Raw genomic sequence first — 14,250 nt, forward strand, 5'->3', positions numbered from 1 at the left:
CCCGCGTCCCGCGCGCGCCTCCCGCTCGCCCACCCTCCGAGCCGCGCGCGCTTCTTGCCAAGCCCCGCCCCGCTTCGCGGCGATTGGTCAGGCCTCGCCCTCTTCCTCGCCGGGGAACGCCCCCTCTGACGGGCACCGCGGGAGGCCAATGGGGCGCCGCAAGGCCTCGCGCCCCGCCCCCTCGCGCCGTTGGGGCGGGCCGTTGAGGGGGCGGGGCGTAGAGCCTGGTAACCGTTGCCGGTAACAACGCCCCGCCCGGTCGGGCGGGCGCGCGGCGCGAGGCGGGCGGGCGGGCGGCGGGAGCGGGAGGAGGAGCGGCCGCCGCCGCCACCGCCGCCGCCATAGAGACTGTAGCCGTGGAGACTGTTACTTACCAACGGGGACCAACACGCAGCAGCCGCCGCCGCCGCCGCGGGAGCCGCTGCCCGAACTCCGGCCCGAACTCCAGGTGACCGATGCGCCCGCTGCGGGCCGCCCGGCGGGGCGGGCGGGGGCGGCGGGGACCCCGACGTCCGGGGTGGCGCCCGCGGACCTGCCCCCGCGCCCCCCGTCCCGAGTTTGGGGCGCCCGGGGACCGCTCCCTCCCTTTAGCCAAACTCGGGGGGACGTGGGGACCCCTCGCCTCACTTTTTACAAAACTTTGAGTTTGGGGGGCTCCGGGGACCCCTCCCTCCTTATAACCAAACTCGGGGGGAGACGGGGATCCCTCGTCTCACTTTTTATAAAACTTCCTGAATGGGGGGCGCCCGGGACCCCCTCTCAAACTCTTCTTTTTAAACTGCCTGAATTGGGGGCCCCCCGGGGACCCCTCTTCTCCCTCTGGCTCCCCAAATCTGAGAAATCGGGGCGCCCCCGGGACGCTTCTCTCCGTCCTCACCTCAAACTCTGGAACTGGGAGAGCCCCTAAGATTCCCTTCTCACCTTCACCCCAAACTCCTGGATTTGGGGTGTCCCGGGGAGCCTCTTGTGGTCTTGACGCCCCCTCCCCTCCCCCCAAAATACTGAATTTGAGGGCGGCCCTGGAAGCCCTTTTCTGACTCTTTTCACCAAAAGTCAGTGCGCCTGTCTTGGGGAGAAACCGTCCCCCGTTCTCACTTGTTGGCCGCAAACTCAAGAATCGGGCTTCCCGGGGACCCGTTTCTCACCTTTTCACCCCAAATCCTCGCGTCTAGGGCTCCTCGGAGACTCCTCCGCTCTCTCCCTGTTGACCCCACATTCCTGGGTCTGGGGGGATCCTGGGTCCGCCAGTCCTTCCACGCCCCCCCCAGGAAGCCCCTTCGCGCACCGGCACCTCCCCTATTTCGACTGATCGCGAAGCGAGAAAAGTTGCACCAAAAGGTCTTTTTTTTTTTTTTTTTTTTAATATAATTTATTAAATTATTATTTTGTTTAAAGAGCCCGAGTTGTGGCCGAAACTGCGCGGTGGCATTTTTCTCCCGAGGTGGTGCGAGTGCGTGTGCGCGTGTTTGTGAATCCAAACCCCACCCCTGACCTCCCCCCCCACCCCCAAAAACACACCCACACCCCAAATGCGCTTTATTCCTGCCCTGTTCCCTCTGGGAGAAGCCCTGGCTCCCTCGGCTCCGTCCCCGTTGGTTTTGCTCGCGGCTGCGCTAGGAAAGTTGGGTTTCGCGATCCGAGTGGCTATTTGCAGGGCCCCCGGGGCCCGACTGCCCCTGCCATTCCCGCGGCGGCGGCGGGGGTGGTGCATCGTCCTAATTTTAACCTCCTGGTCGCCCCGCAGGAATGAGGGAGAAGTGCAGGGAGCGGCGAGGGAGGCCAGGCTGCCTTTCCCCGTGGACCTCGTTCCCGCTTTGGGGTGTGTTGATTATGCGGCCCCCCTCCCAATACACACGCAATTATTTTCTCGCTTTGTGCAATTAACTGTCAGTGCAGACTTGCATGAGTGGGTTTTTTTTTTTTTCCCCCACCCAATCAGTTTATCTCTGCGAATCCAAAATATCAAATCTTATCCAGGGCTCCCGGTTTCCACTAAGACTTCTCCAACAAAATAACAATAATAACGACACAAAATGTCAACAACAAAAACTTTTTCTTTGCCGGCACATCTTGTGGACACGTTTTTATCTTTTTGCCTCACGCTGTGAAACGTTGTGTTTGCTTCGATCAAGACCCTTGCTCTGTGTCCTGGGGCATCCCCGGGGTTCGCAACCTGTTTGTTCTTTCTCGCACTCAAGTTTATAAAGATTTGAGCTGACTCTGAAATAACGTTAGAAATGGCTACTCGCGGGCTCTGACCAGATAAGTAAGAGTGAACGGTAAGCCCTCCCCAGGAAAGGAATTTAATTTCCTTAATCACCAGTGCGCCTTGGAGAAGAGGCTTCATAAAGATGGGAAGGGAATTGGGTAGTTTTTTAGAAAAAAAGACGTCCCGTAATATATGATGGAAAAGATAACTGGTTCTGTTATCCTGTGAGATTGCAACTGATGTGGGTCCGGAATGAGTTCAGAAACAGTTTACCCTTGCAGTAAAAGCAGTACTGAATTAACTCTTTAGGTTTCCTGTCTGTCCCACGTAAATGGCTGAGATGCTTGAAGGGGATGTCCTGGAGGAGGAGGAACAAAGTTATTAATTACCCCGAGTAACAGAGCAAGGCCTTTGCAATTCAGTTGATATTTGCTTCCTGGGTGAAGGGCACTTATTACCTTAATATGTTTTCTTAGCACTAATAATCATCTTTTAACCATGTTTATCACTGAAGCCCTGCCAGGATGGAGCAGTTCACCAGAAAAGCAGATGCTGGAGAATTGTTTATCTGGCTCTTATTCCTTAGATCTAATTTGTAGTTTCAGATTAGCATTGAAATTAATTAATATTCATCAGTATTTAATTAATTTAACTTTAATATTATAATTGAGTCAAAATTTTGAATGTACTTGTGGGATTTTTATAGTCACATGTGGTTGCTTTGCTCGTAAAATTCCAGGGCCAAAAGGAATCGTATCTTGTCATAATATATTTGGCTCTTTTTAATTAACCGTAGGTTGACCACTTATTTATGTAATATGCCCCCCCATACACACCTACTTATTTGTGAAATGTGAAACTATTTAAAAGGCAAGAGAAACTGTCTCGCTTGTCGGGACCCTCACTGAACTCGGGGACACCGGAGTACAAGTCCTGGTCCGGTGTCTAAAACTCCTGGTCTGGAGCACGCCCAGCAGACACACCCATTCTTCTGCACTAAACTGTATGAATATTCCCCCTAAATGGGATAGATAAGGACCATAAACAATTTCAAGCCAGTTCAGGTCAGGTTTTGTTGCCAAATGAGTCCGTGCCAAGTTTACAAAACAAACTTTCAGTTTTCAGAGCCTTTTGGATCTCAACACTGTTGTAAGGGATTGTGGACTTATGTATGAAAAAGGGCGTTTTGACTTCCTTTCTAGAATTTAGATGGTAATTAGCTCTGCCGCAGGCCATGTTCTCTTAGACATGTGCCTGGCGTGGAGTGGAATGAATGAATGAATGGGATATGCATTGGGAATTAGAGAGAAAACTGAAAACCACCACCATACCTCTTGGAAACCCCAAGATCAGCAAAGAAATTCTTACAGGAAAAAAAAAAAGGGGAGAACTTGAGGAGGAAGACCCAGAATTAAGGGGCAGGGTGTGTAAGATAAGGAGTGGGTGAAGGAGCATGGGAGGAACAGCCTGCCACGGGTCTGGGGGGAATTTGTGCCTGGGAAGCTTGGACCGGCTAAGATGACAAGGGAGGAGACAGGATTCTAGAATCTTCCTAGCAGAAAAGTCTGTCCAGCTGCCTGCTGGACATGTCCAGGTGGACTCTGATGGCAACTTAAACGCAAGGTGGCCAAGCTGAGCCCAAGATAGTCCCCCCAAATCTGCTCCTCCTATGCTCCACCCTCCCCTAGTAAGTATCAACCGGCTTCTCCCCATTGCTCAGGCCAAGACTTTGGAATCTTTCTGGATTCTTCTTCGTCTCAAACCACCAGCAAATCCTGCCAAGTCCACCTTCAGTGGATACCTAGAGTCTGACCACGCCTCTCTGCCTCCACTGCCTGCCCCTGGTCCAAGCCACCAGCGCCTCTTGCCCAGAGGATTCCAGCCTGTTACCCTGGGGGTCGTACTGCGTCCTGTTGTGTATTCTCAGCTCAGAACCCTCCTATGGCTCCCATCTCACTGGGAGCAAAAGCCAAAGTCTCCCCCAACCCAGGACCCCCCAACACAATACCTCTTTGGCCTCATTTCTGACCACGATCCCATGCGCTCATTCCACTTCAATCCTGTAGGCCCCTGGGATGTTCCTCAAACCCTCTGCCTAGAAAGCCCTTGGCTCAGGTAATTGGGGGGCTGCTTCCTCACTTCCTTCAGGCCTTTTCTCAAATGTCACCTTGCCAGGCCACCCACTCAAGAGTGACTGCACTCTTAGCCATCTTCTCTGCTTTCCTTGTCTCCTTAGCGTTTATCGCTTTCTAATGCGCCATATCTGCATATAATGAGTATTTATTTTTACTTATCGCTGTCCCCTCTCAGAATGTCAGCTCAGTGAGGGGAGGAGGCTCCGTGTGTTGTCTTAACTTCTGTATCCCCCGGGGCTGAGGATATTTCTGGCACTAAGTAGACACTTGATAAGTCTTTGTTAATTGAATAAATAAATGGCTTCCTGCACACCTGTGGGGAAAGCATATGGAAAAAAATTGGAACTATCTGCCACATATCACTGTTTCTGTGACTTGGTACAGCTCAGATGGGATGAACACGAGGAGAGGGAAGAGTAAAGGAACAATTCCGGGTCCTGGTACTGGACCCTGCAGAGGTGGGCTTTGGGGCCTGGCAAAGAAGAGGTTAAAGTGTGGCATCTCTGTTTATTAGCTCAGTGACTCCGGGGAAGGTTGGGCATCTGTGAAATAGATGATAGCTTGTGTGGTTGCATCTTAGAAAGAATATCTATAACTATTTAGCCAGGGCCTGGCCCAAATAGGTGCCCAACAAAGAGTAACTGAATTATTATTATTATTATTATTATTATTATTATTATTAGAATGAAGCAAACAAGCAGAAGTGGCCTGGTATTATTTATTTTTTTTGTTTTGGTTTCCTGACCAGTACCAAGTGCTGGAGAGACTTTCAGTAAACATGTCTTGCTTGATTGAGTGGATGAGCCTTAAGCTGTCTGTTTTCAGGTGGGAAATGCCCTTCAGTTATCGGAGAAGTTCGCTGGCACAAACCTGTCACTCTGCAAGAGTTGGGGCTCCGCCAAAGCAAAAACAACCAAAAAAAGTAACGTGAAGTCCCACGTCTTGGTTGTGGGATAGGTCCATCAGAAATGAGTGCCCAGACACCACACTTTCGGCTGGGTTTTTTGGGTGGCCAGCTCTGTGGACAGAACTTACAGATGAGAACATTTGAAAACTGGTTTCCCTTCTCTGTTATCACTGGCTCGTAGGTGCCAACCCTGTCAAAGTCTGGAAATCAACCACTTGGAAGTGAGCCCTGGCCAGGTCTTCAGGCCAGGACTTGAGTTCGGCCCTCAGGGGCAGACAGCCTGGCCTTGCTCCTGGCTGCCCCTCACTCCCGTTTTCCTGAAATGCATTCCTGTTTTATGATACATACGTTTTTCCTGTGTTGTTTTTTTTCTTGGTAAGGAAGATTAGACCTGAGCTAACATCTGTTACCAAGCCTCCTCTTTTTGCTGAGGAAGATTGTCCCTGAGCTAACATCTGTGCCCATCTTCCTCTACTTTATATATGGGGCACCTGCCACAGCATGGCCTGATAAGCGGTGTGTAGGTCCGTGCCTGGGATCCGTGCCTGGGGTCCAAACCTGCGAACCCCGGGCTGCGAAAGCGGAGCGCGCGAACTTACCCACTATACCACCAAGCCGGCCCCGGTTTTGCCTGTTTTAAAATCCTGTTTTATGCCCTCGTGACTCCTTAGTCTTATTTTTAATTTTTGTGACTTCTATGACTTTCCAGAAATATAGTCAACTTCCCAAACCTGTGGATGATACATATAGCAAGTGGATTTGGGGTGCCGTGAATCAGACTATACCTGCTATAGCCCATGTTTAAAAGTGAAAAAAAAAAATTATAAAGCCATGAAAAATATGTAGAACTCACATGTAATGGCCTGATATAGTGATTATTTGTCATTTTCTGTGTAATGAAGCCCAGATGTGCTACATACAGTAAGTTTATTTTCTACCAAGATCTTTGGTAGTTATTTTGAGCATGTGTGTGTGTGTGTGTGTGTGTGTGTGTGTGTGTGTGTGTGTGTTTAAGAACTGGGCTACTGGTGTCCAGGGAAGCTCATCAGGAGGTGACAGTTGAGCTGGCACTGAAATGATGAGAGGGAGCCAGCCCTGTGGGGTTCAGAGGGAAGAACCTTCCAGGTGGGGGCAGCTGGTGGGAGGAATCAGCTGGGCCTGGGCGAGGCAGAGAAGGATGACCATGTGGCTGATGCCTGCTGAGCGAGGGGAGGGGAGGCAGAGGGCCCTGGAGGCCAGGGAAGAGCCTGGATGCTATTCTAAGTATACATTTCATCATCAGTAGGTTTTCTCTCTGCCTGTAGCTGTCAGATGGGTGGTGTCCAGCCATTTGCTGGACGACCTGCTTTCCAGACCTCTGACCTTTGTTCATCATTCATTCATTCATTCATTGTCCTCTGAGTCCAGCACTATCCTATGAGGTTCCAAAGGCCGACTAGGAGAGGGAGACAGTTTCAAAGAGGGGCTGTGCCAGATGGTTCTGTAGGGCACAGTGGGTGCACAGAGGAGGGAGGCCGCTCCCCCTGGGGGGGCCAGGGAAGGTGTCCAGGAGATGGACTTGAGCTGAATCTCAGGGGTGGTGTCTGCAGGCAGATGGGAGGGGAGAGTAATGCATGGCTGTGTCTTCAAGAACCTGCGAGCAGCTCCAGCCAGAGGGGTACAGGGCACAAGGGAGACTAGGTTAGAAGGGAGAGCAGGTGCCCGCGGGCCAAGTCCAGTAAAGTTCTATTGGAACACGGCCTCGCACGTTCATTTACATACCGTCTCTGGCTGCTTTTACGAGGCAACGGCAGAGTTGAGTATTCTCAATAGAAGTAGAATGTGGCCAGCAAAGCCCCAAATATTTACTGTCTGGGCCTTTACAGGAAAAGGACAGTGGGACCTGTCTCTCTGGCGCTGGGCTGAGAGGTTTGTGGGGCAGCAGCCTTGGGACCAGGCTTGATTTTGGGAGATGCAGCGGAAGGCTTGGCGTCTGGAGGGAGGAGCCGAGGGCGATTCCCAGGTGTCTGACATTGGGGATCAGGTGGAAGATGTTGCTTCAATGAGTCAGGGACCACAGGAGAAGCTGGTGTTGGGCAGGAGGAGTCATGAGTTCAGTTGTGGCTTTGGCCAGCTTGACACGTCTGTGGGACATCCGAGGGCGGACAGTTTCCTAGTAGGCAGCTGGATTTCGGAGTCTGGAGCTGAGGGGGGCTGTCCAGGCAGGAGGTCAGGATTCAGGAGGTGTCCGCATATGGTCGGTCATTTCAGTCATGAAAATGGATGAGATCATCCAAGGGGAGGGTGGAGAGTGAGAAGAGAAGGACAGAGGCAGAGCCTTCAGAATTCAAGGAGCAGGAAACCAATGAGGAGTCAACAAAGTGGTGTCTTTAAATTTGGCAAAATATACATAACATAAAATTTACCATTTTAATCATTTTTCGGTGTACAACTTGGTGGCATGAAGTACATTCACATTGTTGTGCAACCATCCCACTGTCCATCTCCAGAATGTTCTCATCTCCCCAAACTGAAACTCTGTCCTCATTAAACACTGAATCCCCATCCCCCTCCCCCAGCCCCTGGCCCCACCATCTACTTTCTGTCTCTGTGGATGTGACTTCTCTAGGGACCTCCTGTGAGTGGATCACACAGTGTCTGCCCTTCTGTGTCTGGCTCATGTCACTGAGCATCATGTCCTCAAGGTCCATCCTTGTGGTAGCAGGTATCAGAATCTCCTTCCTTTTCAGGGCTGAATAATATTCCATCGTCTGGATGGACACATTGTGTTTATCCATCATCTGTCAATGGACGCTTGGGTTGCTTCGACCTTTTGGCTGTTGTGAATGATGCTGGACAGAGGAGGTTTTGAAGGGGTTCTTAGGTGGAGGGGGATCCAAGGAAAAGGCTCAGAAGGCAACGGGGGGAGTAACTCAGGGACTGAGCACCAGGAAGCCTGAGGCTGATAGAGACCAGAATGATTAGACTGGAACCAGTCCCACGGAAAAAAGGAAAAACTACGAGTCCCCGCAGAAAGGCGGAAGGCTTGGCTCATGAGCGCCCGTCTCCCCGGAAAACTGTTGCAATCATGCTAATAATATAGAAGTCCATTCCTAAAGTCACAACAACACTTAATTATGCTTATATTTTTAAAATGCAAACTGTTTATCTTTTAGAAACAGTGCCATGTTTCCAGGATACGTTTCTGTCCAAAAGGTGATCTGTGGGGTAAGGCCTGGGAAGCAGTTTCCAAAAAAATTACCAGCCCACAAAAATGTGTCCCTGCCCCACCCCGGCCAGAGGGAACCCAAAGAAAACACCAGACAGCGCTTTCCCCACCTCTCCCGTTCTTCTCAGAATACGTACAGACAGATGTAGCCTGCTTTGAGAAAAAATATATGTGCAATTCCAGATCCACAGAAAACGGCTTAAAGGATGTGCTTCTGATTTTTAAAAGACTTCTTCGTTTTCTAGAAGAATCCACTTTGGTAGGGACTTATTTATGTAAGGGGCTCTCTGGGGTCTCCATCATTCAGCAAATATTTGTGGGCCCAAAATATCAAACATCTGAGGAGCTTATAATTAGTTGAATACTTAAGTATATTAATATATCATCATACGGAAAGAAGATGGAGAGAAGATGCTAGAGAAATTTAAAATTGTTAGCAACCATTGGCAACATTCAGACCCGTGGTTAAACCATGAACTGGGTATATTTCAGGAGCTTATCAATTACAGTATGTAATTGATTTACGAGAAGTAAATTACAGTATGGTTATACAGCCAACTCTTAAAGTGACAAACAGAGTGAATGGAAAGTATTTCTGGGGGCCGGCCCCAGTGGCCTAGTGGTTAAGTTCGGTGCACTCTGCTTTGGGGGCCCAGGTTTGGTTCCCGGGTGTGCAGCCACACCACTCGTGGCCATGCTGTGGCAGCGACCCACATACAAAACAGAGGAAGATTGACAACAGATGTTAGTTCGGGGTGAGTCTTACTTAGAAAAAAAAAAAGTATTTCTAGAAACACTGCACCATTCAGTTCATTGCTGGCCTTAGTTCACAACTGGGCATGCATTTGTCTACTGGCCTGTGCCCACCGGGAGGACTCGATGTGCCAAAAGAAGAGTCCTCATTTAACAAACTGCAGGAAGGTGGTTAGAAGTGGCGGCATGGCAGCAACGGGGTGCCCCCCGCCTAGATTTTGGGTTGCAAGCTTCTATCTTCCTCCCACTTTTGCGGGAAGCCTAGCTTTTCTCCTTCTTCTAGCTCCAGTGGTGACCAGAGTCCTTCGTCTTTCTACGTGCTGCAAGTAGTCCAGCCCTCCTCTCCTGTTCTAGAAGCAACATTTCTCCAGCCTTTAGCTCAGCACCAATAAGTGCACTCCATAATGACTTCCATCTCCTTGCATAGACCTCGGTTCCTTCGTCTCACAATTCTTGCTTATCTCTTCGTCTCCTCCCAACCACCTTGCACAGCTCTTCTGGACTGTGTCGGGAGGAACGGATGGGCACTTTCTCTCTACTTTTGGTAGCCAAACTGATGGACTGGCCCCTCCTCTTTGTCATAACCACATCGTACTTAGCTCGGCACTCAAGGCTTGTCTCGTCCAGCCCCATCTCCCTTTTCATTGCCACATCTTCCACGACTTCTCCGAATGGGCTTGCATACCTTAAGCAGACCTTACACTTTTGTCTCTCCTCTCTCTGGAGAGTCATTGCTGCTGATGACAACCTTACTCTTCTCTCAAGACCCTTCTCCAGTGCTCTCTTGCTGGGGAACCTTGAGATTTTAATTGGCGAACTAAGTGGGAAAAGATGACAGTAGAGCCGAGTTTCACCACCTCATCGCCATTGACTTTGGGGTGATCATTCTTGGTGGGAGGGCGGGGAGGCCGTCCTGGGCGTTGTAGGATGTTGAGCAGCATCCCCGGCCTCCACCTGCCAGTACTCCCCACCCCCTGCCCCCAAGTCGTATGACAGCTCTGTCTCCAGACATGGCCAGATGTCCCCTGAGGGGGCAGAATCACCTCCTAGTTAGGGACCCCAGGATTAATCAGCCAGAAGTGGCAATGACTCCTGAACTGCCACAGCACAGAGATTTAGCATCACAAGGCTACTCTGACAGGTCGTGGTGACTTAGGTGTCTTATTTCCTATTCTCCGTTGTAAGCTCCGGGGACGGGGACAGCTGTCCCTGCCGTACCTCCCACAGGGCTTCACATTTAATATGGGAGTGAATACAATATTTGAGCCCAGAGTGCTCTTCAGTGGGCGACACCTACATCAAGTCATGGCAGCCTTTGTTTTTAACAAAAAGCAAAATCGTGAACCCCTGGCCTGAGATCTAGAGCCTTAAAAACTTCAAGTTTTTGATTCAGTCTAGATTAGCATTCCAGCCCTTTCGATACATAGATTTCCTTTACCAATTCCCAAAAGAAATTTTAATCAAAGACCTGTACTATTAATTGACTTCCGATTTTGCCCAGCCAAAATTGCAAGTCGAGTTCTTTTCCAGAAAGCGCAGGGATCTTACAGGGAAAATGGAGCCTTCAACTCAACCCCCGGTGTGTCCTATTACCAGGAGCGGTGTATACAGTGGAGAATATTAAATGCCTAAGTCTATGTCTAAGCAATGGCTTGATTTGTATTTGTTTTGCTTTGGAGCTCTTCCAAGATTTTGCTCTGTTAAAAGGTTGACTTGAAACAAATGTAGTTAGGTCTATGCGAATTTTTTCATCAACAAAACGTGGCACTCAAACTTTGTTGCATGAACGAATTCTCCTTTTTTGCAAAGTTATAGGGCCACTATTTAAAACCTTACCTTTTGCTGCGGCTCTGGCAATTTGTGAAAAGGTTTGCTGGAGGAAGTCATTACAGGGGATCGACAGAGTTGTATAAAATTTACTCACTTTGTAGGTAAACATTTCTCATCCTGGTTTCCTTCCTGAAAGATCCATTTCCCCAGCGCTGTCCCCCAGCTCAGGAGCATTTCCCATAAGGGGACGCTGGTTCACGGTCACAGCCCAGGTGGCCCTGGTGGACATGCACGGGGTGGGCGCGGAGGGAAACGCGTGTCACTGGAGGCACCCCCCGACCCTCTGTCTCCTTTCTCTTTAGAGACGTAAATATTAGCCAAGCACCAGCTGCACTGCCGAGGCTGGGGAGTACCCCCATTCCTGAAGTTTCCACCAAGGAACCCCTAATTTCTAGTTAGGCCATCATGATTCTTATTGGGAATAGAGGTAATTGTTAATGCCAGTCGGAGTATAAACCAATGAGACAAGCTGAGGTGAATTTCATGGATAGCAAAATTCCTGTATTGTTTCCTAGTAGAAACTCTGAAATATTTGTACCTTCATTCGCCGAGTTACAAAGCTCCTAGCTAAAATGACATGCACCGTTATTTATGAGCCGTTCACCTTTTCTGAGCCATATAAGACCTTCCAGTGCTGCAGGGAGTCTGGTGTAAGGGAACTGGAGACATCTGGGTGGTGAAAACTTCTTAAGTGGATCCCAAGAGTTTCAGGGGGAGAGATTGTCTTCTACACCCGGGGGGATGAGCCGGCAGTCTAGAAGTTCTGACAAATGCTTGTGGAGTGAGAAAACTCTTCCTCTTGTGCTTCAGACCAAGGAAGAGGGTTTTTCGAGAAGGGCAGAGAGCGGTATATGGGACATAGAATAAAGCAGGTTGGGGCAGAAAAAAGCATCTCTCAGCAGGGAGTAGCCAGACTTTAAAAGTCGTGACTGTCAGATCCCCAAGGTTATGGTTTAAAAAGAAAGGGTTGCCACGACCTCACCCGCTGAGCACATGGCGTGTAAAACATATTCCTTCTAATCCTTGCAAAACCGCAGCAGGGGCGATGTGATTATAAGGCCCTGAAAAAGGCAGAAATGCCTCACGTGCTTCTCAGTCTCTTGATTATCCCGGTGTCATTGTCTTAGTGGCCAGGCTTGAAGCCTGGGGTCACCTCGTCTTCTCCCTGCTCTCCTTCACCTCACTAACCCCCTCCCCAATGTGTCCCGTATCCATCCTGTCCTTTCTGTGTCCGTTTATGCGTTTCTAGTTCACTTCCTGTAGTTCAGGACTGTTGACATAACCTCCTGATTCCTCCTTGTGTGAAGGGTACCACACAGATCCCATTCTGCTCTCTCCTTCCAAGTCTTGGATGTTTCCATTGCCCTCCACATTGCACCGTGAAATACCAGTGCATTTAATTAAATCACGTGAACTGGCAAAATCTTTATTAATAAAACATGATTAAATTATGAAAAATGATAGCAACGACGAGCATCTCCTTTAAAACTTCTGCTGTCAAATCAGGCAAGACGGGCTGACCCAGTGTTCCCAGTAATGCAATATTTGCGTGAAACTTGCTGTTTTGTTTATTGCTGTTCACTAGCAGATAGAGGAGATCTGTACCAAGGGTTTAAGAAATATTTGTGGGGGAAATTGCTTTTAATTTGAGAAATGTGTCCATTACATATTTTTCTGCAAATCAACAGAAGTGCCGTTATTTCAGCAAAGCACCCTTATTTTATTTGAGAAAAGAAAGCCCAGAGAATGTTTTAGTATTCCAAGGAAGTGGGGGGTCGGCAAACATTCTCTAGAAAGGACCAGATAGTAAATAGTTTAGGCTTTGCAGGCCAGACAGTCTCTTTTGCAAATACACATTCTGCTGTTGACAACACGTGAACCAAGGGGTGTGGCCGTGTGCTGATAAAACTTTATTTATGGGCACTGAAATGTGAATTTCATGTAATTTTCATGTGTCACAAAATATTTTGACTTTGATTTTCTTTTTAACTGTTTAAAAATGTAAAAACTATTCTTAGCTTGTGTCCATACAAAAGCAGGCGGCAGAGAGGACCAGTGTGGACCATGGTTTGCTAACCTCTGCCCTGTAGGATGGACTCGGGGGCTCTGCTCGGCATTCACAGCCTGTCTTGGAGGTGCCCAGCCTGTTTTCCCCGAGATCCCTCAGCCCAGGCCCTCAGCTCCAACCAGCTCAGTCTCTTTGCCTTTCTCCCACCCCGCCCCACCATGACACACATACCCTGCCTGTGCCCAGCTCCTGCTCCTGGACTAGTCCATCCTCCCGGTTTGTCCCACCCCGCCCCACCACCGTGGTGAGGTCCTGCCTGTCCCGCAGGGTCCAGGACGGGACCGTCCTGGATTCCCGCCCCATGGTTTATGGTACCATGTTCCACCCTCCGTCTGCACCTGTCACCTCTGTGACATAAGGAGTTAATTGTGTGTCTCCTTGTCTGTCTCACGCAATGTAAAACCCTTGAGCTTAGAGAGCATGTCTGACTTTGTGGAACACCAACTAGAGCAGTTATTTGTTGAACTGACTCAAGTTCTTACTAGACTGAAATCTTACCTAGCTCTAAAAACCATTTAGCTTACTTTCTAGTAAAATAGGGCCTTTTAAGGATATTTGTGAATTCACACTTTGGTGATTTATTCTCGGAATCTTCTAGATCACGATTGTCCAATGGAAACACAGCGCATGTGAGCCACACGTGTAATTGAAATTTTCTAGAAGCCACATTTTGAAAAGTAAAAACTGACTGGGGAAATTCATTTGAATAATATATTTTACTGAATCCAATATATCCAAAATATTGTTCTTCTAACATGGAATCTCTATGAAAAATTTTTATTGAATTGTTCCACATCCTTCTAGGTGTGCTGACTTTGAAGTCTAGTATGTGTTTTATGCCCACAGTACATCTCAGTTTGGACCAGCAATATTTCAAGCACTCAGTAGCCACAGTTGGCTGGCAGCGCAGGTAAAGGCGTTAAAATGAAGACAGGTCGTCCCTATCCTTTTTAAAAGGCGACCACCATTTGAGCTACTTACTAGCGTCCAGAGGTTTCAGAGGCACAATTTAAAGTCACTTACGAGGTGCAGGTAGCACGGGTCCTCCTGACTTGAATGTTTTCCGCTTTCTAAAGTGGTCATCACTGGGCTTTGCAAACAAGTGGTCCACTCCGGGCCACTGAGCAGTTCGATCCCAGA

The 14,250-nt window shown here is 49.0% G+C and overlaps 1 protein-coding gene across 3 annotated transcripts in view; it reads left to right on the forward strand.

Annotated features, from left to right (window-relative positions):
- The first annotated feature begins 307 nt into the window (after positions 1–307).
- The window catches only part of RFX2 (regulatory factor X2), a 100,007-nt gene continuing 86,064 nt past the window's right edge, over positions 308–14,250 (forward strand). For all 3 annotated transcript variants that reach the window (XM_087425639.1, XM_087425641.1, XM_087425640.1), the window contains exon 1: positions 308–448. The gene's annotated coding sequence lies outside the window, so the exon portion shown is untranslated. The remainder of the gene's footprint in view (positions 449–14,250) is intronic.

The sequence above is a fragment of the Ceratotherium simum genome, chromosome 39, assembly GCF_057802395.1.
Source record: "Ceratotherium simum simum isolate JZ-2026a chromosome 39, ASM5780239v1, whole genome shotgun sequence".
NCBI lineage: Eukaryota > Metazoa > Chordata > Mammalia > Perissodactyla > Rhinocerotidae > Ceratotherium > Ceratotherium simum.